This window comes from Kogia breviceps, chromosome 20 (assembly GCF_026419965.1).
Source record: "Kogia breviceps isolate mKogBre1 chromosome 20, mKogBre1 haplotype 1, whole genome shotgun sequence".
NCBI classification, from domain to species: domain Eukaryota; kingdom Metazoa; phylum Chordata; class Mammalia; order Artiodactyla; family Physeteridae; genus Kogia; species Kogia breviceps.
In genome coordinates this window covers 28,997,226-29,024,739 of record NC_081329.1, presented here as the reverse complement: position 1 = coordinate 29,024,739, position 27,514 = coordinate 28,997,226, and the positions used below count along the sequence as shown (strand labels likewise).

At 45.7% G+C, this 27,514-nt stretch overlaps 1 protein-coding gene across 3 annotated transcripts in view; it reads left to right on the top strand.

Annotated features, from left to right (window-relative positions):
- The first annotated feature begins 23,518 nt into the window (after positions 1–23,518).
- Positions 23,519–27,514, top strand: part of ZMAT4 (zinc finger matrin-type 4) — a 306,499-nt gene continuing 302,503 nt past the window's right edge. For all 3 annotated transcript variants that reach the window (XM_067022486.1, XM_059049509.2, XM_067022485.1), the window contains exon 1: positions 23,519–23,904. The gene's annotated coding sequence lies outside the window, so the exon portion shown is untranslated. The remainder of the gene's footprint in view (positions 23,905–27,514) is intronic.

The following is a 27,514-nucleotide window of genomic DNA, read 5'->3' as shown; positions in this document are numbered from 1 at the left end:
CCTCCCGGATGGAGGCAGACCGGGCACCAGGACCCTGCGGTGAAGCTGACTGGGCAGCAGCTTCGTCCAGCCTCTCCAAGCACAGACGTCAGCGGCGAGGCTCAGACTTGGTGGCTGTGCCGTGTCTCTGCACAGGCTTGTGTACACGCAGCGGGGGACCCACGCAGGGTACCGGGGTGGGGAAGCACACAGGATGAAAATGCAGAGTGGATGCAAGTGGCCGTGGTGATGCTGGGGCAGTGCGAGCGGACAGTGGTTCTCCTGGCGTCTCCACCCCTCGGCGGGCTGGCGGGGGACCCGGGAACGGACCGTCCACGCGGAGGGGCAGCTACTCAGGGCTGCCCTGCCGGCGGGGGGGGGGGAGCTGTGCTGTCAGGCAGGGGCTGCCTTCAGGGTGGAGCTGTAGCAGAGAAGTGGGGTCACCCCCCTTGGAAGCTTTGAGAATGCGTATGAGGGAGGGGGATGCGAGCGGAATCAGGAAAAGGTAAGGAGTGCCGGCTTGGTGGAGTTTGGCTGTTGGCAGGGCTCGCCTTGGAGTCGTGGGAGCGTTCCCGGGAACATCCAGGGGATCGCCACCGGGGCCCCAGTGGTCCCACGGGCCTCCTGAGGCTGGCTGTGCCGTGCTGAAGCCCGTAACCAGGGCCCTGACGATGGCAGCAGAAGCCAGCACGGTTGAGGGACACCCGCACCCACCTCATCTTTGCAGGGACCACAGAAGTGCACGCACAGCAGGCGCCCTTCACCTGCTCACAGAACTGCTGGGTCCCTGCATGCAGCAGGAAAGGCTTGCCTGGGGGCGACGGGAGGAAGGGCGCGAGCAGAGATTTTCCATCTTGATGGTTTTGTTCAAGGCCGTCCCAGAAGCAGCTGACGTTGGCTTCATTTATCCAAAGGGCGCGGCGAGTGACCCTCTACAACCCAGGGATCCTGAAATATTTAGAAGCTCCAATGTTTGGGTGGGAAGAGAACCTCTTTTGGATGAGAAGCTCAATTATTCAGGAAGGGAGAGCTCCCGTTGTCTGGGGGTGTAGGGCAGGGGGGCACCTTCCTGCTGGGTTGACGGGGTGCCGGGCGCGGGGCACCCTGCCTGGGACACTTGCCCTGCTCTGTGGGTGAGGCCTCTCCCGCAGTGCTGGGCTCTGGGGGACATTTCTCGTGGCCAAACTCTTCATTAAAGTGACACAACGGCCTATTTCTTCCGACAGCATCTCTGATTCAGCCTAGGGTATGGTTCGAGGTTGCATCTCTTGTAAACCCCCCTTCAGCTGCTGTCAAGGGCTGGCACCCGAGTTCTTGAATTTAGGCTGATGTGGGTCCTGCTAGAGCCTGCTGTCATCTGCACATGTCAACAAATGTGTATGCAGGTGTGGACCAGCTGGATCTCTCTCCTTCTCTGGGAAGCGTCGTTTTCAGCAGCGTCAGGATGGGAAGACAGACGTTTCATTATCCCTGAAGTCCTGTGCAGGCAGCTGTCACGCTGTGTTCCACCAGCGGCCCACGGCCGGCACAGAACACTTCAAAGCTCCATCTAGCACAAGTGACCACGGGGAACGGGTTGAGAATCCTGCCGCATTTTACGTCTCCTAAGGGAAGAACTTCAAGAAAGATGAGCTCAAGTAGGCGTTATTGTGGTCCAGATAAGGTCTGGTTCATTTCTTCCCTTGATTAACATTTATCCCCCTTTGCGTCAGGCTTACGGGGAGAGAGAGAGAAATGTCTTCAAAGAGTCTGTGGTTGTATGGGGGAGGGAGCTGTGGAAATCTGTCATTTGGAAACAGCATGGAAGTGCTAGGGAAAAATTGTTTTGTTCATTTATCATTCACTCATCCGTTCACCCATAGCAACTACAAAGGGTTTCACTCGGAGAAACTGGATGCCCTGAACTTGACATTCTAGTGGGGGAAACAACAATGTAAACTACCAGCAGTGGTAAATCACCAGTCGTGATTTCAAGCCGGAAGGAACCACTCACCAATGCAGAGAGGCACAGGGTGCACAGTGACTTGCAGAAAGGAGAGGTTATTCGTTCCAACTGCTGAGGTCAGGTTCACCTGGGTCGTCGTGTGGTGCCTGCTTACTGTATCCTTTTTTGGAACGTGGCTCCACCCTCCAAGAAGGGTAAGGATGATCACCCTTCTTTCCTCCTGCTGTGCTCCAGGGTCACCCAGCGGGTGTCTGCAGAGATGATCTGCTCTGTACTGGCTTTTCAGTCCCACTCCCGGGAGAAGAGAGGCGAAGCTGTGTCTCCACCGCAGCTTGGCCTGATTCAGTCACGGGGTGAAAAGGTGGGAAGAAGGTCAAGTTCATGAGAACTGATACACTGCAGAGTCATTTAGTCCTGAAGTACCAGTTCTGCTTCCCGGTGAGTTGCTAAATCCAGGGAACTGAATTTAATTCCTCCAGAGCCACTCACTTCCAGGCCCATGGCAGGCTGTAGGGCTGCTGACATTTCTCAGTACTAAGGAGCAACCATCTTCCTCTGAGAGAGGACTCTGTGTCAGCAGGAGAAGAACCACACCAGGCACCGAAAAAGGTTCTGTCTGCGTCCCAGCATCTTCCAACACAGGGATAGAGAAACGGGTAGAAGACGTGACAGGGCATTCGCAATAGAACAGAAGCTTCTCCCCAGTAAATATGGAAAGATGTTGAACTTTACTACCTAACGAAGAAATGCAAGTTATAAATCTATTTTTTTTTTTTGCTCATCTAATTGGTAGAAAGTTTTTAAAATGCACAAAATTTGCTGCTAAGGATGTAAGGAAAAAGCCGTTTTCATCTGTCGCTGCTGATGAGGATGGAAATTGGTGCGAACCTTCTGGAGGGTAATTTGGCAATTTGTGTATCAACAGCCTTAAAATGTTCATACACTTTGAGCCAGTAGTTTTGCTTTTAGGATCTTATCCTAAGGTGAAAGTCAAATTTATGTACAAGATTTATGTTCAAGAATATTCATCTCAGCCAGTAGTGTAATAGAAAAAATATTAGAAGCTAACTAAAAATCCCACAATAAGGGGGTTGGTTAAATAACTGATGGCCCAACTTAAGAATGGAAAATAAAGATGCAGACGTAGAAAATGGACTTGAGGACACGGGGAAGGGGAAGGGGAAAGTGGGACGAAGTGAGAGAGTGGCATGGACATGTATACACTACCAAACGTAAACTAGATAGCTAGTGGGAAGCAGCCGCATAGCACAGGGAGATCAGCTCGGTGCTTTGTGACCACCTAGAGGGGTGGGATAGGGAGGGTGGGAGGGAGACGCAAGAGGGAGGAGATATGGGAACATATGTACATGTATAACTGATTCACTTTGTTATAAAGCAGAAACTAACACACCATTGTAAAGCAATTATACTCCAATAAAGATGTTTAAAAGAAAATGGAAAACAGTTCATTCACTAAAAATGATTTTCTCCAAGAATATTTAATGGTGGGAAGATGTAGTGTAAAAGCAGTGCACAAAATACTAGATGGAGTATTTCATTTTGTTAAAATTTTAATAATACAAGTGCAGAAAAAGTGATTAAAATAACTACTGATTTGACTACGGGACATTTTTTTCTTTAAATTTTTCTGTATTTGATGTTATAAAGCGTCATATATCCTCTCTGAGTCTCAGTTTATGTTCTGTGAAGTGGGACTCGTCACATCTACACTGCAGTGCGCTCTGGCAGAGCAGCACCATATTTGAAAGTGCCCTTGACAATGACCAGCCCATTGCAATACTCCATGAATGGTTATCATATCATTGCCAATGACACACCCATAGTCTGGATATAAGACAACAAGAGGATTAATTGAAAACTCTAAGTCATTTTTTTTGTTTGTTTTTCTTGCGGTACGCGGGCCTCTCCCGTTGCGGAGCACAGGCTCCGGACGCGCAGGCTCAGCGGCCATGGCTCACGGGCCCAGCCGCTCCGCGGCACGTGGGATCTTCCCGGACCGGGGCACGAACCCGTGTCCCCTGCATCGGCAGGAGGATTCTCAACCACTGCGCCACCAGGGAAGCCCGACTCTAAGTCATTTTTACTGAGGTTCTTGCCCATTTCAGAGTCCTCCTCACTCAAAATCTATGTTTTGTCGATCTTTAGTACCCTGTCTCTCGTCTTATCTCAGATTATTCTGTGGTAAGATGGTACAAATTATGTATTTACGAACTGGAGAGAATTCAAGTCCCCGGAGCTGTTGTAGCTCAAAATTCTGTTTTAAGTGGAGTCATTTTCTGTGCTTTCCTTTCATGCTGTCTGCAAAATGCCTGTTTCTGTCCTCCTTGAGATCCAGGTTTATGGCTCTCTCCTTTTTCTCATTCTGGGGTCTCTCTGTGTGTGGCATCTCTGAGGCCCATGTTCTGTTGAGGCTGAATTTGATACCTGGGAGGAAAAGCAACTTCCAGGTGGGTCAGCCTAGAAAAGGATCCCCCATTGTGTAGAAATTTAAAAACAGGCAAAATACGTGTCCTATCAGACAGTATGATTTGCCCCCTCTGTCTGACACAGCCCAGAGCTTTGTCACTTAATTCACACCTATCTACTGTGAAGGCCCAGCCAACAAGATCATTTTGAAGCCCTGAGTGGGTGCCCAGAATGGATGGGAGGGCTGAGGTAACCAGAACTCTGCCTTTTTTACGGACAGGTGTTAGGGCATCTTCTTTTCAAAGTGACACATTCCCAACCCATCCAACTCACGTAGAGGAAAAAACCACCGTCACCAGCCAAAGTGATTAGAAAAACACGGAGCTGCAGAGAAAGAGCAATCTTGAGGGAACTCTTGTATTCTACATTCACATGCAAGTATGAGCTCCAGATTTGATAAGACATGCAGTCTGATCAAAAGTCATGCAATTAATGATTTCTTTCAAAAATCAAAGAACTCTTTGATCCTTCATTTTAATGTAACTTTGACCTCTCTTCTTTCCATGTCATGAAAGAGACCTTGACTAAGCTAAACATGCTCTCTCTCCCTGCCTGCGATGTATCAGAAAGCATCCTCAGTTACTTTCACAGGCAGTGGAGAACTCCTTAATTTCTCTCTGATGACAAGAACTCCCTTTGAGCCTGGGCCAGAGGTGAGCAAGATCCTGATTCTGGAAAGAGGTAGAAAAATGAAGTTCCTTTTGCCAGAGGTTATGGGTGAGCATTGTTGATGTATGACTGTTAGCAATCTTGCCCTCCTTCCACCTATTCTTCCTTTTCTGCATGGTGGACTCTCCTTTAGTTTTGGGGTACAGTATTGGGGAAAAAGGAAGGGGAGGCTAGAGGTAAGTAGGCTAGTGGCAGGGATTTTGTGCAAGAATATTTGAAGAAGGAAGTGTGGGACAAGTGCTGTGGTAAGAAGGGAACGGGAGAATTAAAAAAAAAAATCTGTGATCCATAAATCCCCTTCAAAGACTCTAAGCAAAGTACTTAAATTATTTTACAATTACTTTTTGGTTACTACTCTGCAGTATAAAAAAAATAAGTTCACTTTTTATCGTATCCCTATGTATTTAGCATCATTTTAAAGACATGTGTCTTAATGGCTGTATCGTGTACTATCCTTTATTTAACCAGCTCCCTTTTTTGGACAGTTAATTCAGTTATTTTGTTGTTTATAACATATATATATGTATATATATGATGGATATTTTTGTTTGTTATTCTGATTATGTCATTCTGTCCGTCAGGATAATTGATGGTAGCTGTATTAACAACCTAAAATCTCAGTGGCTTAGCAGGTGTTGACTGAAAAAAATGCACAACTAAAAGTTTGAGAATCATCTTATTTTGGGGCGGACTTGCTGAGGACTTAAGCCCGGGAGGCAGTGTCAGATCGCTCTGAGAGATTGCACTGAAGAGGAAAGGGAGGAACCAGGACATATAGGAGTTTTGCAAAAACAAAACAAAATACCCCAAAACAACCAGGTAGTCAGGACATCAAAAGATTACTGTTAATTAAAGAAAAACCAGACCTCTCAAGTTAATGAATTTAGCATTTTTCTATGTACGGGAAGAGGCAGGAATCTGGGCTCATTGGAACCATTCCTTTGATGTGCATTTGAACTATCTAGAGCCAGCATCCTGTTTTTCTCCAGCCTGAATCCCCTCTGGGTGCACCACCGGGGATGGCTGCCACGGCTGATGATGGCTTGATGGCTGCAACACTCTTTGTTGACTGATAAGGAGGGTGACATTCTTCATCCATACAGGTTAAAGTTTTATTTTTTGCTCGATTTACTGGCTAGGGTTGGAGTGGGGGACTCTGTTCTTTGCAGATGCGAGGGACTCAGGGTCCTTGCGTATTGTGGCGTCACCTTCCTCAGGTCCTCAGAGCCCCGCGCTGGAAGAAGGGAGCTTGGAGGAGGCATGCACGCTCTTGGTCTCTTCTGCCCAGAGAGGACAGAGCTACTTCTGCGCAGGGTCCACTGGTCAGGGCTGGTCACAGAGCCCCACCCAGAGGCAAGGGGGCTGTAGAGTGGAATCTGGATACAATAAAGAGAAAGGGCCAATGGGTATTGATGAACAACTAGCCAAGGTCCTACCTACCTACCAATTCACTCTCAGATCTTTAGGATACAAAGGGTTACGTTCCTGCCATCCTCCTCTAATTCTAGACAATTCTCCATTCATATTCTCTTTTGCTTATAGCAACCTTGAGCTGGGTCTTCCCAGGCTCTTCTTTCTAGCCCTACAGGCTGTGGCCTCCTCGGAAGCTTTGGTGGGATGCAGGCACCATCTGGGAGTAGGAGCCTCGGAACTCACATGCCCGTGTTGCCCAGGACCCCAATTCCTTCCGCCTCTCGGTTGCTGCTTTACTTTCCCAGGGACAGAGCCAAGCTGTAATTGACTCCCTGGGTATTTCAAAGTCCCTGATACCGAGACCGAAGGATGACTCCCTGCTGTTGTGAAAGGTTACCAAATTATCAGGACCTCTGATCGGGAGGGACAGCTGGAAGAGGGGGTGTGGTGTCAGGGGAAAGGCACTGACGTTTCAAACTCAACTGGCAACTGGCGACTCCAGCCCCTGGTAATGGCTTTAATAACTTTATAGCTGATCCCTGTGATTGCGCATCAGGACCATTAAATGCTAATTGAGTTGAAAAGCTTCTCCCTCACGTGCTAAAACTCTCAGGCAGTAAAAGGCTTCTGGCCACGTCTGGAGTTGCGTGCTGGGGCCAGTGTGATGGGCTGCCTCTGTTGTCTTCCCGGCTTGATGGGGTGGGGTTGCTGTACATATACAGACTTTAAAATTATTTTTAAATTATTATTATTATTTTTTAAATTGAAGAATGGTTGATTTACATTGTTGGCGGTTTCAGGTGTACAGCAAAGTGATTCAGTTATGCATACACACATACGTACGTATACATGCATACATATGTATATTCTTTTCCAGATTCTTTTTCATTATAGTTTATTACAAGATATTGAATATAGTTCCCTGCGCTCTACAGTAGGGCCCTGTTGTTCACCTATTTTACATGTATCATATATCTGTGTGGCTCTGTTAATCCCTAACTCCTAATTCATCCCTCCCCTCACCCTTTCCCCTTCGGTAAACGTAGGTTTGTTTTCTGTGTCTGTGGGTCTATTTCTCAAACAGACTTTTTTTTTTTTTAAAGCAGATTGCACCTTGCTGTGGCTGGATCAATACTCTGGAGTGAGCTGTTTGCCCTCAGACCTGCTGGGGCCGCAGCCACGAAGCTGCAGGATCCCAACGGGGGCCTGACGTCCAGCTGCTTTGTTATTTTCAGACACGCTGAATCGACAGTCCTGAGTGTTGAAGTTTTCCTGGAGGGGACTTGAGGGGTCTTCTCCACGATCGATGGAACTCCTTTTGTGGTGCTTCGGTGCTTCCGCCATGAAGCTCTCATTTCCCTATGCCCTGCCCCACCCCGCTGTTTCCTTCACTCTCTCTCCTCCCACCCCCAATTCCCGGAAGAAGATCTAGGAATCAGGTCCAAACACAAGATCTTTGGAGAATCCTTGTGTGTGTGTTTTTTAAAATTTTTTATTGGAGTAGAGTTGATTTACAGTGTTGTGTTAGTTTCAGGCGTACAGCAAAGTGAATCACTTACACAAATACATAAAATCCACTCTTTTTCAGATTCTTTTCCCATACCGGTCATTACAGAGCACTGAGTAGAGTTCCCTGTGCTATACAGTAGGTCCTGATTAGCTATCTATTTTATAGGTAGTGTTGTGTATATGTCAATCCCAATCTCCCAATTTACCCCTTTCCCCTCCCCACTCCCCCCCCCCCCCCCCGGTAACCATAAGTTTATTTTCTACATCTGTGACTCTATTTCGAATCGCTGTGATTTACTCTAGTCCTGAAACTAGATAAAGTCTAGTCATCAATAAACCGGTGAGCAAGTAGAGCCAGGCATTGGTTGAGGGGCCATCTTTTGAAAATACAAAGCCCGGCATTGAGACCCTCCCAACTGAGAGAGCAGGAAGAGCCAGGGCTGCGGAGGTGCCCCCTGAACCCCACTCAGGGGATCTGTGTCCTTCCCTCCTGGGTGTATTGCGTGGCCCCCTAAAATTCCTCCAAACCTCTGCCTCTGGGCTTCCAGATTGTCCCTGAAAGAAAGGAGAAATAATCATAATACCCACCACGTACTGACGGCTGGTATCTCAAGGGCTGACTTGCCCTTGGACACCATTTGTTGAGCTCCTACTGTTTGCCAGACAGTGGGTGCATGCTTTATGTGTGTTTAGCCCTTCTGACAGCACTGTGATTTAGGACCTGTTAATACGTCTATTTTGCTGAGATGGAAACTGAGGTTCAGAGTGGTTAAATAACAAGGAAAAGTCCATGTTTTTACCCCCTGCACTAATATATACGTATATTTGTATATATATATATATATATATAATATATGTATATTTAACATATATATTATGTTGACTGAAAAAAATGCATAACCTCAAAGTTGAGAAATATGTTTTATTTGGTGGGCAAAACTGAGGACTTAAGCCTGGGACACAGCCTCTCAGCTCTCTCTGAGGGACGGATCCAAAAAGGAGACGGGGGGAGTCATCAACTTTACGAGTTTCTGCAACAAAGACCTGGTAGTCGGAACATCGAAAGATTACTGTTAATTAAAGAAAACCAGACATCTCGAGTTAGTGAATTTTTAGTGTTTTTCCATGTATGGGAAGATGCAAAAATCTGGGCTCACTGAAATCATTCCTTTGATATGCACCTCAGCTATGTGGGCCAGTATCCTGTGCTTTCTCATCCTGAGTTCCCTCGGGGTGCACCATCAGGGGAGGCTGTGGCAGTTGACTGCTAGATGGTGGGCGTCCTGTTTCCATCCGGAGTTTCCTCAGGGTTCACTATTGGGGCAGCTGTAATGTGATGGCTTGATGGCTGCAACATCCTTTGTTTACTGATACGGCAGGCAACGTTTTTTCATTGACAATTATATATCTACAATATACACTGTTCATGTTACACATATTACCTATTTTATGTACGACGTATTTTTTATAATCTTTGCAAAAAACCTTGCAAAGTAGGTGCTATTCTTTACATTTTGTGAAAAAGAAATTAAAGCCTCTAACAGGCTGAGAAATTTATCATGTCACTACATCACGACTAACAAGTCAGTGAACAAGATTTCGAATCCAAGTAATCCTTTTGTGAAAAAAAAAAACCCAGAAAAACAAAGAAACTATGTTCTTTCCATGCTCCAAAATATATTTTGGTCAAGTGACTTCAGAAACTCTCCCTCAAGCTTGTCACTAAAGCAGAAAAGAAGACAGCAGTGCTTTACTGGAAATTATCAAAAGGCAGGATTAAGCAGGAATAATGAAAAGGAGCCTGAGGTTTCGGGGTGATGAACCCACTGGCTAAATAGGCCCCCGGAAACAGACCCACTTTTTAGAAACCCCTCTGGTCCAGTGGAGAAGCATATCCTAGGCCCCCGGTGCCTTTCAGAAAAGAGAGCAGAGGGTGATTTTGCAAACTGATTGCTAACTGGAAGTGAAAAATTCTTCCCTGAGCATTGTCTTGCCTTAAAAAAAAAACAGGGCTTCCCTGGTGGCGCAGTGGTTGAGAGTCCGCCTGCAGATGCAGGGGGCGCGGGTTCGTGCCCGGGTCCGGGAGGATCCCACGTGCCGCGGAGCGGCTGGGCCCGTGAGCCGTGGCTGCTGGGCCTGCGCGTCCGGAGCCTGTGCTCCGCAGGGGGAGAGGCCACAGCAGTGAGAGGCCCGCATACCACCACCAAAAAAAAAAAAACAACCTATGAAGTGAAACTATTTCAGTCCTCCCCTTTGGATGTAAAGTTTGCCATGTTTTAAATTTCGGTTAGGCATCGTTTGAACCAGAAAGAAGACTGGCTTTTAGAAAACAGACAATGGTATAAACTGGGTTGTATATGAAAACAGGCTTTGTTAGAAAAAAAAGATACACAGATAGAGTCTGTTACTATAAGCTTGGCTTTAAGAGAAAGGTTGATAAGGGAACCATTTTATTTAAATGAAGAGGAAGTTTCAAGCAATAGTCAGCAGCTGGTAATCCCTAATTTGTTGGCTAATGTTGAAGCAAGTTAATAAAATGACCTCAGGGAAAGACCAGGGTAGTGCTTTATAGAATTCTGGAGCTGGAGGGAACTTGCAGAGCATCCAGTCCAATGATCTCATTATAAAAATGCAGGAACTGAGGCCAGCAGAGGAGGGCCAATCTCCCTACGGCCACAGGGATATAGTTGTTATGCAGAAAACTCATTTAAATATTATTTTTTGAATATGTAGGTGTGTGGATAAGAAGCAAAATAGGTAACATTTACTTTTCTGGTCTCTGGCCGTATCTCCCTAATACTATTTGCCTTTTAAACTCTCCTTTCTCCCTTCAAGATTGCATTAAAGAAAAGAACAAAGTCAAGGGCTTTAAACGTTATTTATTTTTTAAAACAATATGTGCATATTATAGATTCAAAAAGTGGTCTCCGTCTCACTCCTGGCCCAAGCCAAGCAGGTCCCCTCCCTCGGGCTCACAACCAACAGATCTCCATGTGCCCCCCAGAGCATCCCAGATGTGGACAGGCCCATACATAACTACACACTTCTCTGCTATTCGTGGCGTCCTTCATCCTACTTTTATTAGTTTGCAACATCCCTTGGGGGCTGCTAACACATCAAGTCCCATCCAGTCACCTCTTTCTTTTTAAATGGCTGCATCGTCTTTCATTGTCTGGAGGTACAAGAATTTATTTAGCACATTTAGGTCACGGTCCTCTCTTTTGCTGTTTCAAATAATACTGTGATAAATATCTTTGTACATACATCATTTCACACGTAAGGGGACCTATCTGGGGTATAAGTCCTTAGAAGTGAAATTGTGAGGACAAAGAGGATGTGTCTTACATTTTGTTGACATTTTGTTGACATTTCTAGAGCATTACAAAGACTGGAATACCTGTTTCTCCCCACCATGGCCAACACCCTATCAAACGTTTTTCACTTTTAGGCTAGGTGCGATTATGGTAGATGAAAAATATCTGGTTGTATTTTTCATTTCTATTCAGACTCAGTTGTATTGAACATCCTTATGTTTAAGAGGCTTTGCAGAAATATTCTCTTTTTCTCTTTTGCTCATTTTCCTACAGGTTACTGGTCTTTTCTCTTATTGATTTACAAGAGATCTCTATATATTCAGGCAATTCATTGTTTCTCTGTACCATTATTCACAAATTTTACTTCCATTTTGTTACTTGCCTTCTGAACAATAAACAAACAAACAAAAAAACACTCCTACTCTCCCTCTTCCTTCTTGTTGATTTTTTTATTGTACAGAATGGAACCTGTTTGTTTATTTGTCCCTCTCCTTCCAAAAGTCCTGTGGGTTTTATGCGCATTATTTTACAGATTAACTTAGGGAGAATTGATATCTTTGTGATACTACAGATTTCTGCTCAAGAACATGACATGCCTTTTGTTCATTAAATGGTTCATTTGTGTTCCTTAATGCATTTTAAAATTTTAATCACACACAGGTTACACATTTTTAATGTAAATTCCCAAGTATTTTAACTTTACTCTTACTATATTTTCATTATATCTTCCAACTAATTTTTAATGATACAAAAATTATTTAGCTTGGTATATTAATTATATACCAGACATCTTTATGCATTTAAAATTTTGTAGTACTTGTAACTTTATTTTCTAAGCATACAATTATATATCACACACACATGATAATAGTTGTACTTCCTTTCCCTCAAAATTCATGCTTGTTTCTTTCATATAGTTGTATAAGCTAGTGTCTCCAGAACGATGTTAAATAAAAATGGTTACAATAGATATACTTATTTTGTTTTTTACTTTATTGGAAATGCTTGTTGTACGTTAAGCCTCACACTAGGCTTTGTGCCAGTATCTATATATAGAATACACACAAGTATGTACGTAAAGTTTCATATTTGGGAGAATAAAATCAGGTCAGATTAAAATAACTTTGATGATTGTTTAAAGTGCCAAACTGTATTTATTGTTTTATTTCTTTAATACATGGTTCCTGAACATTGTCTTTTGAATTGTTTTAAAAGATTAACATTTTTTTACTGTTATTCTTTAAAAAAAGGGAAATTACTGTTATCTTTGGCCTGCAAAATTCCTTTTAAGCAATCATTTTAAGAGGAGCTATTTTATAATTCATAAGGAAGGAACCATAATTTACTTTGTAGCAGTGTACTTCAATCAAGGAGAGTTTACCTAAAATGTAGTAAACAGTCCAGCAAACTTCTATAAATACATTATCAAGAAGTCATGCATTGTTCTCCTGTGACAGGCTGAAATTACATGTACTGAGAACTGCTTTGTATCCAGCACTCTGCTGATGAATTCAGATACATTAGCTCATGTAATAATCCTCCTAACATTGTTTTAAGATAGGAATTGATACACCTTTTAAAGTTATGGGAACTAAACCTCAGGCAAGGTTGCTTGCTCTGATAGAAAAGGGCATAGCTGAGAATCGACACCAGATCCTCTGATTCCTAATTCAGCTCTTGCCAGGTTAAAAACAACATGCCAAATATCGGTCAACTAGTTACATCTTTTTTTTCAACCTGCTCTGAGAGTGGCCATTATGTCAGACCAACAGATGTGTCATTCTTTCTACAAGCATTTATTGAGCACCTACTTCCTTGCACAGAGATCTCGTGGACAAGGTGCTCTGTCATCCTGCATATCTGCTCACGTGGAAAAGGGGCAGGTTGTGGGGCTTGGGAGGGCCAGTCACACCAGGGTTCAGAGGAGGAGGTCACTCAAGGGGAAGTATGCAGACCTGGGATTCTGGAGGGTGCTTCAAAGGTTGAAGATGCAGTTGGAGGCCATGAAAGGGAGGGATACAGCAGACTGCAAAAAATGGTGCAGACATCATGTATCATAATGTACAAATAGTAGGTTTTTTGTCCTCTTGCATTTAAAAAAATGTTCTAATATTAAAAATTAGTGAATTTCATGGTGATGACAGCAAGAAGAAAAAGGAAAAGCTGAAGAAAAAGCATCTGTTAGAAGCTAGAGATTGGCTTAGGGTCATAACTGATAGCTAAACTAAAATATAAGGAAAGGAAAGGAAGATAATTTCCAGAACCCACACACAAATACAATTTGGAAGGTATAAGATAGTGGGATGCCATACATTCCATTTCTCCACCTTCAGGAAGAATTACACTCACACTATTCCGATAAGATAAAAGATCATGACTATATACTGAATTGTGTCTCCCTAAAATTTATATGTTGAAGTCCCAATTTCCAATGTGACTGTAGTCTGATAAGGCCTTTTTGGAAGTAATGAAGGCGAAATGAGGTCATGGGGTGGGGCCCTGATCTGATAGGATTCGTGCCCTTATAAGAAGAGATAGCAGACAGCTCTGTCTCTTTGCCACAGGAGGGCACGGTGAGTAGATGGCCATCTGCAAATCAGGAAGAGAACCTCCCCAGAACTCGATCCTGTCAGAACTTGATCTGGGACTTCTAGCCTCCAGAACTGTGGCATAGTGAATGACTGTTTTTAAGCCACCCAGTCTATGGTATTTTCTTTCAGTAGCCCAAGCTGACTAATACAAACACATTCTATTTTAGGATAGTTCCCTAAAACTCCAACTCCTCACTAACCCTTCTTAGCATCAATGGCCTTGACACTGATCAGATGAAAATAAAGTAAAAGATTAGCAATGACGTGAGGGGGTCCTTCCAGGATGACCTAAGAAAGTCTTTTACCCAGAGGTGATTTTAGGCAGCGTTAGGAGCCCCTCCAAACCTGGTGAAGAGATCTGAGGAAATAAATTGGAAAAGTTGAAAGTAGCTTTGTGTGTGTTGTCGCCTGTATGCACAGGAACTTACAAAGATGTGATGGTTAGGAGGTGTTCCTAATCTTTAAATGTAAAGTTAAGAAAGGAAATCATTTCTCCCTATAAACATATAATGCGTTACTCCAGGAAATGAAAGTTCATGTTAAATGAGCCAAAGGTTTAAGCCAGTGATACAATTCACTCACCCCTCATTTGTTCTTCAACCCATATTCATGGAGTCCTGGTGGGTACCAGGTGCTGTGCTCTTAGAGTCCCCACCTCCCATCATTGGTACATATTGAACAGTAAACATTCTTTTTGTTGATCTCGGTTTTTTTTTTTTTTTTTTTTTTTTTTTTTGCGGTACGCGGGCCTCTCACTGTTGTGGCCTCTCCCATTGCGGAGCACAGGCTCCGGACGCGCAGGCTCAGCGGCCATGGCTCACGGGCCCAGCCGCTCCGCGGCATGTGGGATCTTCCCGGACCGGGGCACGAACCCGTGTCCCCTGCATCGGCAGGCGGATTCTCAACCACTGCACCACCAGGGAAGCCCTGATCTCGGTTTTTAAAACGTTCTATTGGTCAGGGCTCTTTGATACACTTCTCTGGGTGACTACCTCCCGCCCCCCACCTCTCAAGACCTTTAGTATCAGGGTGAAGAGTCCAGCAGAATTTTCCCAGTTTTGGAGAAGCTCTGCATGTACTTCGTAACCTCAGGAAATATTTTCTTAATCAGTCAAGATGGAGAATCCCAGCTGGGCCTTTCTGTGCAGCTGATTATGAGCTTTATTAAAACATCCACTTACAAATCTGCCACATTTGTGCTCTTATTCTCACAGACCAGGTCATTGCGCTGCAACCGTTACAAAGGCAGAAGGACCGTATTTCCTTAGCCAAATGCTGCTCCCCGTGTAGTCAAGAGGGAAGGACCAAGAAAAGAACACCCGTTCACAGAAGCTGTAGATCTCAGAAGCCCAGCAGTGCCTTGAAAGTTGGCAAAAAAAGATTAAAGGCCACTCCTAGTCACAGCAGTGATATTGCTGCAGATACATTGGCATATTTATCCTCTTCCAGCCCTTCAATATCCTGGGCTATGGAGATTGTCTTAAGGAGCTTGTGTCGATTTCCAAGCTTTCCTCTGGAAGCTTAGCCCTTCTTAAGTGTTCTTTAATAGCTAAAACGCAGAGCTGGATTCTGAAACTCCATCACTCAGACATTTTGTATCAATAAAACTGATGTTAAGAAGATTTAAGCTGAAATGTTGGCTCCATCATTCTTTTCTTCCTCTCCGTCACCCAGCCCCCTCAGACATTCATGCTACAGGCTTCAAAATGGGACTGATGTTAATGAATTTCAGCACCAAGGAGTCATTTGCTGAGGTTACCTGAGAATAACCCTCCAAACCAACTCCTGGGAAATATCAAGACAACGTTCCGTAGACCCACCTACTATTCCTTTATGTGACTCTGCACTCACAAACAACTTGTAGCCTAAAATCTTTTAAAACTGAACATCTGCTCTTCTTTTCTTCTCTAGACAATCTAGGCAAAGGGGAGGGACTTTATTCATTCCATTTGGTTAGATTTTCATATCTCCTTTTCTTGAAATGGCCCAATGGCCACTATGGTTTAACTTACAAGAGGAAAATGACAGTTTTATGAATATTTATCAAGAAGGTCTAATATTGAAAATTGAAAAAGAAAGCAGGAGTAGTAAGAAAAGGAGAGAGAGATAGAGAAAGAGGCAGGAGGGGAAAGGAGGAGGGGATCAGAAAAGATTAAATCACTGGAATTTCGAAATCAGAAAAAGGTCTTAGGGAACATGGCAGCCGCTCCTTCAGGGAGACGTTCATTTAAACCATTTCAACAAGAGGACAGGGTCTTCCTGTTTCTTAAGATCCCTGGAAGAGCTGCACCGTCTCCAGCCCACATGCCAAGACTGTCGCTTCATCTGTCCCATGCCTTCTGCCCTGGTCTCTGCGGGAATCGACAATGACTGGTCATGCCCTACTCTTCCCACATGTAAAGGGACTTTGTTTAAAATAGACCTGATTGTTATATAATCATGAAATGAAGTTTAAAAAAAGTATCTGCTTGCATTAATAAGCCAGTGGTAAATAGAACCATCTCTCATGGAGGAGAAAGGAGACAATTTTGGTGGGGGCTGGTGGCTAGCGGGACCCTGAAGGTATCTTACTGGCTCCTCTTTGAAAAGAGCTGTCCAGAGCCTTTGTCAAGGCAGAGGATAAAAGACTCAGAGCTCTACCAGCAGACCAATGGGGGTCCTGGTGGGGAAAAACCAAGGGAAGTTGGTATTTTGGGAGTTGTTACAAAGGAAATGAACACCCATCTTCTGGAGAGTAGTTCAGAATAGATGTCCAGGTGATGGGGAGAAACCCTCCAGCAGTCTGAGCATGAGGGGATTCAAGAGTCTTTATTTAAGTCTAAAGAACACTAGACACTTAGTTACCCAAAGCCTACAATTGTTATGTGTAATTAATTTCTACTTACATCTTTAATCTCAGACTCAGAGTTTATTAAGGTGACTTCTAAGACAGAAGGGGAAGAGGACTCGTATACAGTAACCCTTGGAGAGTAAGTTTTCCTTGGGAGCTGCCTTTTCTAGACACGTGATGCTCTCCTAAGAGAATGTACTGATGAACATAACTCCTTAACAATTCGGGGGGATTGCTATACCAGCTCTTTACTCCTGTTGCATTGCAATGGAAACTGCTGGTTATGTCGCGGCAATTGGAAAGGTGTGCAGCCCAAGTCCAGCCAGAAGACATTCTTAGTACCAGCCAATCCCAAACATAGAATGCAGAGGATTGTGCAAAAACACTAATTTGCTTTTTCCATCAGACACCTCTCAGTGCTAACAGTGACCACGTTGGATGAGGGTCCAGGAGTTCCATCCCTCATCTTCCTCTTCATCTCCAACTCCCCACAGGTTTTTCTACCCCTGCCTTCCCCCCAGGATCTTCTCTTCATTTCAAAGGAGGCAAATATGCTTGATAGAAAGTACTCCCTTCAAATATGTCTTCATGACAGACCAGTGTTTCCTTGCTAACGTTTTTCACTTTTCCTTGGTAACTTAAATGCATTCTTATGCTAAAAGAAACCTCTCTGGCCTTACCCAGGCTCCCTTCTTGCTGGAGGAGGAACAAGGGAGTAGAAGGAGGGAAAATCCGGTCCTGAGGTCATTGTGATGCTTTCAGCTCTTTGCTTTCCAGTGATGCTGAGTGTAATATTCATTTGGATGGCCAAAGAGGCTGAGACGGGATGCTACACTCTCCCCTGAACAATTTGAACAGGTCGGGGTGACCCTTGCGCTGGATGTTACCAGGTGTCCATTTCTTCCAGCTGGGAAAGAAGTTGATCTGTCCACGTGGTCATCAACTGTTCATTGTTGGGATGTCTAAGTGTTTGGCCTGCACCGTCCTAACTGCTGTGGGTATCGCTGTGGATTTGGGGGGCGACATGGGGGTGGTGTTAAAGCTACCAAATAAACGTAACATGTAGTAGCAGATATGAAAATGGCCATGTGGAAACAATAATGAAAATACAAACAAGAATGTAAGTAATTTTAACTTGTGTGGTGCAAGGTAAAATTGCAGCGTCCTGGCAGACAGGAGAAGTGATGGAAGGAGAGATGCGTCTGGACTTTGGAGGATGGCTGTGATCTCATAGGAGAAGGCAGGTGCGAGAAAGACACTGGAGCAGCCACTGGGAGGCCAGGAGGCTGGGGTGAGCATGCTCAGAGAGGCTGTGATGGGATCGTGGTCCATGAGGACGAGGGCGGAGGAAGTTACACAGGTGGGATGGGGCCAGGCCTCACCTGACTCTGAAAGCCAGGCAGAAGGCAGACTAGAAACTAGAGGCCCGTGTTTCTCAAACCCGAGTCTACTCATAAATATGTAGCATCTTCCTGGAAACTCAGTGTTATACAAATATTTGGGGCAACTCATTCTTTAACTCATGTACTAAAACAAGCGTATTGGAGTAGAATACAAAATTGGCATGACTTTTGTAATAAAATATGCATTTTTGAAGACATTTTGATTTACGGCAGGTCCCTTGCATGACACTGTCACACCCCCAGGGACTCTTCTCCGTATGGAGTGTATCACGGGACAGTTTGAGAATTTCCTTAAGCAATAGGAAATGAAAGCTCACTGTCCAAGGTTTTGCTCTGTGCCTGGAGCATCTTTCCTGCCCCTGTGAGCATCTTCTGGTCCCACTCCAAGAGCTGATGTGACATCTGGGCAAATAGAGAAGGGTGACTGTGTGTCCCACGAATATTGGCCAATGCCAAGACGTGGTCCCTTAATATCAAGTGCTAGGACATCTGTATGGTCCTTGGTAGGTTGATTTGCCATCATACTCTCCACAGCCCTAGAAATAATAATATTACCCTGATTTACAAACGAGGGAATGATGCGTGGCAGGTTTTGTAAACAAGTTGGATGGGTACTTTAGAGCGGACTGGATGTCAGGACATGGGTCCCGGCAGGCAGGGGGCCCCCTAGTCATATTCACGTGTGCAGCCCTTTGACCTGGAAGGTGCCTTCTGTGACGGTCATCCGCCAGCTTCGTGGAAGGCAGCCACCCTTCCTCATTCGGTTCTCTAGCGTCTGTCAACCGGTGCATTGCTGGACCAGAATTAATGACAGCTTTCAGCGCGTGTTTCTTATGAAGAACTTAACTGAAGCAAACAGAATTTAGGTGGGCAATTTAGTCTTGTAGATTGCTGTCTGTCCATCTGTCTGTTTCTGTCTTTTTCTCTCTCTCTTTCAGGTTATTGACAGTATCATTATGATTTGAAATCCCCAGAATCAGCTGCTTTGATTTAGCAGGGTATTTTAAATAGTAAAATACTGTCTTCAAAGCTCAGGAAGCCCTGTCTATTTTAATACCAACTTTCTGAAGACTCATTAGTAATTAATGAAATCATTGAGAGTGGTTCACAGTGACTGACACTTCCTGGCAACCACAATCTCCTGTTGTACTTGGAGGAAATGTCACTGGCGCCACAGGTTTGATATGGGGAGTGGAGCGGGTGGGTGTAGGGGGCAGGAATCAGATTACATGAAGTTTCACAACAGCCATCAGCCAGAACGGGAAAGCTGTGAGTATGTCCCTCCAAGTTCCTCTATTTCGGAAGCTGTGCCTTCATGCATCCAATGCTGGTTTCAGGAATCTTGCTAATATCACATTTTCCAAGACAGTATCACGTGGCTCAATTCAATTAGCAAAGATGTAAGGTTGAAAGTCACCCTCTCTTTTTTCTGTTGTTGTTTTTTCTCCCATTTTTACATATTTCCTTTTTTTTTTCTTGGCACTGCCTAGATTTATTCTCCTCTTCTCCCTTTTAGGAACAGAATTTGGCATAAATAAATGATAACTGACAAAATGGTATAAGCAGGAGGGTAAACACAGGGTTTCTCCAGCCTCCACTGCGGGTCAGGGTAATTTGTCGTAGCAGGTGGTTACCCACAAGAAGGATGGGAGCTCCAACGGCTGCTGTTTAATTTGTATTTTAATAAAGCAACCCACAGCCTTCCCTTAATTGCTGAAAATGGAACGTGAACCCCCTCCAAAGCCTTTCAGATCACTAATGCACTGAAATTGTTCAATCGAAATGCAATACTTTAGCCAGGGCACTGCCCACAAGATGGAATTTGGTACATTTCATACCTCAATGCATTTAAGTGGTATGGAGCTGATATTTAATACAAATGCAAGCACCGGTGGAATCCGCATACCTAATCTGCGTTCTCCAACTCTCAGAATTGAGCAGTTGATCTGTGGGACACAAAGGGATCATCCTTCTCTCAAAGAGAATATTTTATGACCAGGCAGTTTACTTATTTGAATTTTATTTATTTATTTTTTATACAGCTGGCTCTTATTAGTTATCTATTCCATACATACTAGTGTATATATGTCAATCCCAATCTCCCAATTCATCTCACCACCACCAGGCAGTTTCAAAGGCACTGACATAAACAACTGTTTACACCTCTCTCTCTCTCTCTCTCTCTCTCTCTCTCTCTCTCTCTCTCTCTCTCATCTTCAAAAGGCAAAAAGTACATATAAGGACTTGCGGTTTGGCAGACAAAGCATTTCAGAGAATCACTTGAAATGCTTTCCTTTTCCTGTGAGGATGGCTGAACCTTTGATAGGTACTCAAGAGAATTCTCATAATTTAGTTTATTTCTCTTATTTTTTTTAAGAGGGAGAAGTGGGATAGTGTGAAGGCACAGAGCTGAAGCCTGCATTTTTTTTTCCATTTTACCTTCATTTATTTCTTCCTTTATACAGCTCTGAGTTTCTGATTTAGATCCTTTTTGTTCTTGCTAAAGAACTTCTTTGAATATTTCTTGCAAGGCAGGTCTACTGGCAACAAAATTCCTTAGTTTTTGTTTGTCTGAGAAAGTTTTTATTTCTCCTTCATGTTTTTTTTTCTTTTCTGGTATGCGGGCCTCACACTGTTGTGGCCTCTCCCGTCGCGGAGCGCAGGCTCAGCGGCCATGGCTCACGGGGCCAGCCGCTCCGCGGCTTGTGAGATCTTCCCAGACCGGGGCACGAACCCGCGTCCCCTGCATCGGCAGGCGGATTCTCAACCACTGCGCCACCAGGGAGGCCCTCTGCTTCATGTTTAACAGATAATTGCACTGAATACAGAATTCTAGTTTGCTGGGGTTATTTCTTGCAACACTTTAAACACTTCACTCTCTTCTTGCTTGAATGGTTTCTGACAAGAGATTAGCTTCTGTTCATATCATTGTTACTCTATAGGCAAGCTGCTTTCTAATATCTTCTGGTTTCTTTGAAGATATTCTTTGTCTTTGGTTTTCTGCTGTTTGGGTATGATGTGCCCAGGGGTCTAATTTTTGGTATTTATCCAGCTTCATGTTCCCCGAGATTCCTGTGTCTGTGGATTCCACCCATTTTTCAAATAGACTTCTGCTTCTTTCTTTCTTGTTATTTTGGGTTTCCCATTATGCAAGTGTTAACATCTTTTGTAATTGTCCCAGATTGGGGGCATTTTGTTTTTTTTTTCATTCTTTTATTCTTTGCCCTTCAGCTTCAGGAGTTTCTGTTGACAGGTTTTCAAGGTCACTGGTTGTTTCCTCAGTCTTGTCCAGTCTATTAATGAGCCCATCAAAGGCATTTTTTTTTTAACATCTTTATTGGAGTATAATTGCTTTACAATGGTGTGTTAGTTTCTGCTGTATAACAAAGTGAATCAGCTGTATGTATACATATATCCCCCTGTGGCCTCCCTTTTGCTCTTCCTCTCTGCTTTCTTGCGGAAGTGGAAATCTTATGGCTTAAATCGTAAAAGTATTATTTATGGCTTTTACTACATGCTTGAACATGCCAGATTTTCTGGAGCAGGGTTAATTTCAAATGAACAGCTAAGTTTAATTTCATCCTTGGGGCTTTGTAAGAATTTCACCTAGACAAAGGAAGGAAGTAGAAAACAAATACTTTGCTACAACCCTTGTCCTATTTTTTTTTTTTTTTTTTTTTTCGGTACGCGGGCCTCTCATCGTTGTGGCCTCTCGCGTTGCGGAGCACAGGCTCCGGACGTGCAGGCTCGGCGGCTATGGCTCACCGGCCCAACCGCTCCGCGGCACGTGGGATCTTCCCGGACCGGGGCTCGAACCCGCGTCCCCTGCATCGGCAGGCGGACTCTCAACCACTGCGCCACCAGGGAAGCCCCTTGTCCTATTTTTTGACTCCTAATAGAGGGTCACTCTCCTTTTAGCCATGCTGATATTTGGAAAGCCCCTATGGAACTGTCTTAATTTTTTGAGGTATATGTCTCATAAATAAAATGTGTGTCCCTCATCGGCTCATTTCCTTCCAGCGCTCGAGGGAGTAAGAAGACATGGAGGGAAGAGCTGCCTCATTTTCCAGAGAGGATAGGGGCACTGAGAGCTTGGAGGGACAGAGGTAGCTGTCACAGTGTTTTGTCCTGAATTTTTACCTCCTGGAATCCAGGATGGGCCCCTTCCCCACCCCGCTAGCTGGATGAGTGATCACAGTGGAATAATGATGCCAGGAGGCTCAGAGGTACACTCTACATTTTGAATTGGGTTTTATTAGTCAGCCCACTTATTGAGTGCTACGTACTGTCACTGGAGTTATAAAGATATACATGATACCGGCTCTGCCCCTACAGAGCTTGCAACGTGTTTAGGGAAGCCAGGCATATCCCCATGAAGCAGAAGCTCACTGAACAAGGCAGGAGGAACTTTTGCCTCCAAGGATGCAGATAGTGATAAAGATTGCAATTGTCTGAGGCTATGGGGGACGAACTGGAACCATAGCCTGGACTCAGAGACATGTGGATCCCAGAAGGAAAAGGGCGAAAGGCTAGTTCTAACTAATCTGAAATTTGATATTCCAAGAGCTTCCTTTAAAAGGCCCTTTTAAAATTCTTTTTCTTCCTCTTAAAAAATTCAGCTATCAAATGATGAGGTCCTTTCCATACAGTGAAAAATATACACTAAGGAAAGAAAAAGGGCAAGACTCATGCTCTATGCTTCCTCCCCTTGATGAGTTCCTTTTCCTCTCCTTCCTTGCTTTGGCTGATGATATGAGTCAAAGCAATTCACTGTAGCCACGTGAGAACAAGCAAAAGTCCGGGTCCAAGCAGAATTACTAGCTTGCGGAATGCCTGTCTCTCTGGACCTCCCTGTGAGGCCAGTGAGGATTTCCAGACTTCTGCAGACTTTGAAATCAGCTCTCCTGAGACTGCATAAGGTGCAAAAGGAAACTGTCTTCTCAGGTTGGGGGCTGAGGTGGACCATGAGGGAAGGGACGGATGGATAAATCCAGTGAAGGTGCATAATCTGTCCTCCTAAATAATCTAAAATGACCTTCACATGCCCTCCAGGGTGGCCCCGGGAAACACATCACTAGATTCCTCCAGCCTTTACCTTGCTCTGCTTCCCAGAGCCTGTGTTACCCAGGCAGAAACACCACCGTCATATTTCTCCCTGCCCTCAGGAACATTCACCATTTGGGGGAAAAATAAGGCCAGAAAATTGTTGCTATGGGCTCTGTTTTGTGGAAGTTAAAATGCTGGTGCAGGAATCTGATTGCTTGATAGCTCTCTCTCTCTCTCTCTCTCTACCTCCCTCCCTCTCTCCCTCCCTCTCTCTCTCTCTCTCACCCTCCACCCTTTCTCGGCTCTCCCTCTCTCCCACCCCCACTTTTTCTACTCTCCCCTCTTCCCTCCACTGGAGTCCCAGGGCTGCTCCCACACCGGGCCGGAGGAGAGCCTTACAGGTTGTCAATGAAACCTGGAATTATTTCCTTTGATGCCTCAGATAATAGTAGGAGCCAAGGCAATGAGTGAGGTCGTCTGAAACCAATGCAGTCCTGCCCGGGACCCGGGAGCCAATCGCAGGAGCAGAGGGCGGGGCGTCAGCGCCCGCAGATAATTGCTAAGAGCATCGCTAGCACAGTCGGTCGGAGCCGCCGAAAGGTCTGGTCGCCGAGACAGGGACGCGTAATCCTCAGCCTGCTCCAGCCCGACAGCAGCCCTCCGCGGCTCGGCAGGGCAGCGAGCCTCTGCGCACCGGCCCCTCTGCTCCACGGAAAAGGTAACTCCCGCTGCATCCCGGCCGGGCTGCTCCCACTCTTCCGTGCCCCGGGGCTTGCAGTTTAGCCCCTGTAGAGGGGATGCAGAAAGAAAAGTTTAGGGGAGGAAATGTGACAACGGAGGGAAATCACTGTCTTGTGTTGGGAGGAAAACAAGCCGACGGTTTGGGAAACTTCTGTGCTGTCTAGAACTGGATTTGTTTACTACTCTCTCAGTTAGCCGCGCTCAGGTCTGTGGAAATAGGTCCGGTCTTGGACTAGGGTGCCTGCCGGTTGGGGTGTAGATTTGGGTTTGTTGGGTGAAGGGGGTTGAACCCTGGATGTGCTGCTTCCTGGCGGACCCATTGCTGGGTGGCTGAGTCTGGGAAGCGTGATGGGTGGGTCGGATTTTCCACCGTAGGGTCTGCCCCCCTTGACTTTCTCTTGACCTGCTGGCCCCCAACTTTTGTGACCTTCAGCTTGAGTCCTTCCTCAAAACTTCTGTCTCCTTCCTCGCCCCTCCCCCTCGCCGACTCCGTCTCTGCTCACTTAAGGTGGTGGAAAGAGACATTTCCCGGGGTGTGGGCGACTCTCCTGTTTGACCCGATGGGCGTCTGCCTGTCCCATAACTTGGTGAGAAACCAACAAAACGGTTCCCAGAGGGAAAGCCATCACTCCACTGATTAGCTTCCGAAAACTCTGGCAGACTCTCTGGGCTTGGTGTGTACTGAAATAAAGGGGATGGAGTGAAATTGCATCCCGTGTGAAGGTTACACCCTCACCAGGGACAGGCTGTTGGGTGCTAAGGAAGCCCGAGGCTCTGGGTGCAAGGGGGGCTGAGGGGCTGCTGGTACCACCATCCCTGCTGCCTGTGCTGACTGTTCTTCAAGTAAAGGGCTGGCCACGGCAGGAGACTGGTCCAGGCTTGTAGCATCCTTGTTCATTCCTGAACACTTAGGACCACAGGGGCCCTGCTTGTTCTGAGTCCCACCTGCGGTCCTGAGGATGAGTCCTTCTCCCCACGTTCTGCCACCTGGGAGGTATTAGGTAAGTGGGCCTCCTAGGAAGCAGGGTCCCCATGGGAGAAGGTGAAGTGCTTGGTCTTAAACTTCCTTCCGGCTTTGGTGCAGGAAGCTCCTTTCTGAGTGTTCCGCAGCGCTTCCCCAGGTGTGGCCTACCTCCTGCTGGGTCCTCAGAAGCTGCTGGTGCAGGACTGATCTTCCACATCCCTGAGTCCCTCTGACTTCTGGCCTAGACCCGAAGCTGGGAAGTTCGGTTCCCAGTCCTGACAGGATGGGGATGTGCTGGGAGGACTCCTCCAGGACACCTGGCCCCCAGGACACCCTTCCCGCCGAGGTGTAGATGCCTCCATTCTCCGGCTCCGCAAATCACATTCACTCTTTAATTCTTGTTTTCTTTAACCTCCACAAGGGCTTCTCCTCCACCTCCTTTACACAGCTATTTCGGGTGGGAGATGTTATTGCTGAAGCTCTACTCACAATGCTTAAAAAAACCCCAGCTGCCCGACTTTTGTTTTTCTTGGTCAGGATGCAGTCAGCTTTCTCCTCTGCACATGTTGCCTGGCAGTAAACAAAACGAGCTTGCAACCCCGCAAAGGAGAATGCCTTTGTGTTTGGGAGGCTGGAGCGGTGGCTGAACTTTTATTGCCTCTTGGGGCATCTTTGGCCCAAGACCTTCTCCTCTGGGGTCTGTCTGGGGCAGGTGACCCCCCCAGAGAGCCCACGAGAGAAGACATCCAGCAGGTGGGAGATTTTGAAAAGGGGCACCTTGGTTTTCATGAAGGCAGTGATAACACGAGAACATGCTTTGGAGTTGGAGGGGTATCTAGAACCGGGGACAGGTAGTAAAATTGTGGGTCCCTCCCACCGATGCTGATCTGCTAGATTTCTATCGTGATAGAGGACATGCAAAGTAAGGCTTTGAAACCGGGCTCCGGGAGTGGTGACTCATGCGGAGCTAGAAGGCTGGGTGGGGGAGGAAGCAGAGAGAGCTGCGAAGTACAAGTGGGACACACTGGAAACACTTGCTTTCCTCCCTCCCTCTCCTCCTCCTCCGTCTTCCTTGGAGCTCCCTATTTGGAACAAAGATCATTAAAGTAACAACTTTAGGCTAAAAAAAGCATAATGGGAGCTGAAGAATAATTGAAGAGTCTCAAAACACCATCATTGCAACTTCACCTCAGGTGGGGCGTGAAACCCAGGGTCCAACCACCGCGTGCGTGATCCAGTTTGGAGAATTTCATTGATGGCTGCTGTTGGGCTGATTGGCTCCCTGTGAAGCCAGGCACCTGTTTGTGTCTGAAGGGACTGATGAGTGTTCAGGAAATTAAATTTGTCACTGGTCATTTCATCCAAACATGGTAGCTTGAGCTTGGACCCGGGATAAGCACCATTCATAGGTCCCTCCCTGGCCAAACAGGATTTCTCTCCTTTAACCACTGTGCTGTGAAGGGGTTGGCTCTTTCTGCTTTCACGAGCCCTGGGTGATTTACCTGGCCAAAGACCCTTCCTTCCTTTTCTGCTTCCGTTTCCTTTCTTCCTTTCATCATCGACACATCAGTAAATAATCTGTTGGCCACCCTGCTTCGATCTTGTCATTTTGTGCCAGTCATGCTATTAATGAAAACTGTCCCCTGAAGTAGGGTAGAAAACATATTAAGATTTTGATCAGAGACGAGAGCCTTTGAGATTTAGTGTTGCGGTTTGGGGGAAATCAAATCAGCACATTTATTGTGTTAAGTGTTTTTGTAAACGCCGTTGAAACGTCTTCTTTTTCTCTGGTAGATGTGTGAACTTCCGGTTATCCTGGGGGCTGGGGTGTGTCTGGGGGTCGGAAATAAGTCTGGAGTGGCCTCTGAAAGGTGGAGGGGTTGGAGTGTGATGCTTCTGTTTATTCAAGATGCGGTGAAGGCTGTTTTGAAATGCGTTCACTCTACTCTGCTATTTTCCCTCTTCGTTCTTCACCGAGGACCATTTCGTAGTGCAAATTATCAGTAACTAATTCGCCCGTCTCCCTTTTGCGTACACTCATGTGGTCCTTTCCTCCCTCCTCACTTGGGAGCGATTTCACACTGAAGCTGGGACCTGAACCATCTTACTTCATCCCAATAGATGCCTGTCTTTTCTTCCTTCCCTTCTGGTTCTTCCTTGCCATCACTTAAGGGCACCCTAGAGGTTGAGATTTAATATTAAACACCATGCTTACCTTACTTCTGAAACAGTGAACGGGTGTGTGGGGGGTATCAGGAATTCTGGAATGCACCTGGCGTTGGCCCTGGGAGCTGGGGAGCTCTGTGTTCAGCTCTAGACCTCACCGGGCACCTGGGGTGGTGCAGCCGCCCTGTGTGAGGCTAGGGGGCACAGACCTGCTAGATGCACAGGGATTGTCCACCAGGCACAGAGTCACCCCCCCTTCTCCCACCGGCTGTGCTGAGCCCGCCCCCCCCCCCACCCCCCCCCCGTAGCCTCCATGCGCAGGACTGACCTTGGAAACCAGCATGCGATGTTTGTTTGGTCAGTCTCCCATTCTTTGTTTTCTGTTCTCTCCTCACCCCTAAATCTCTCTATCAAGAGTTAGGATCGGTTGACTTATTGGTACTAAAGTGTGAATAGT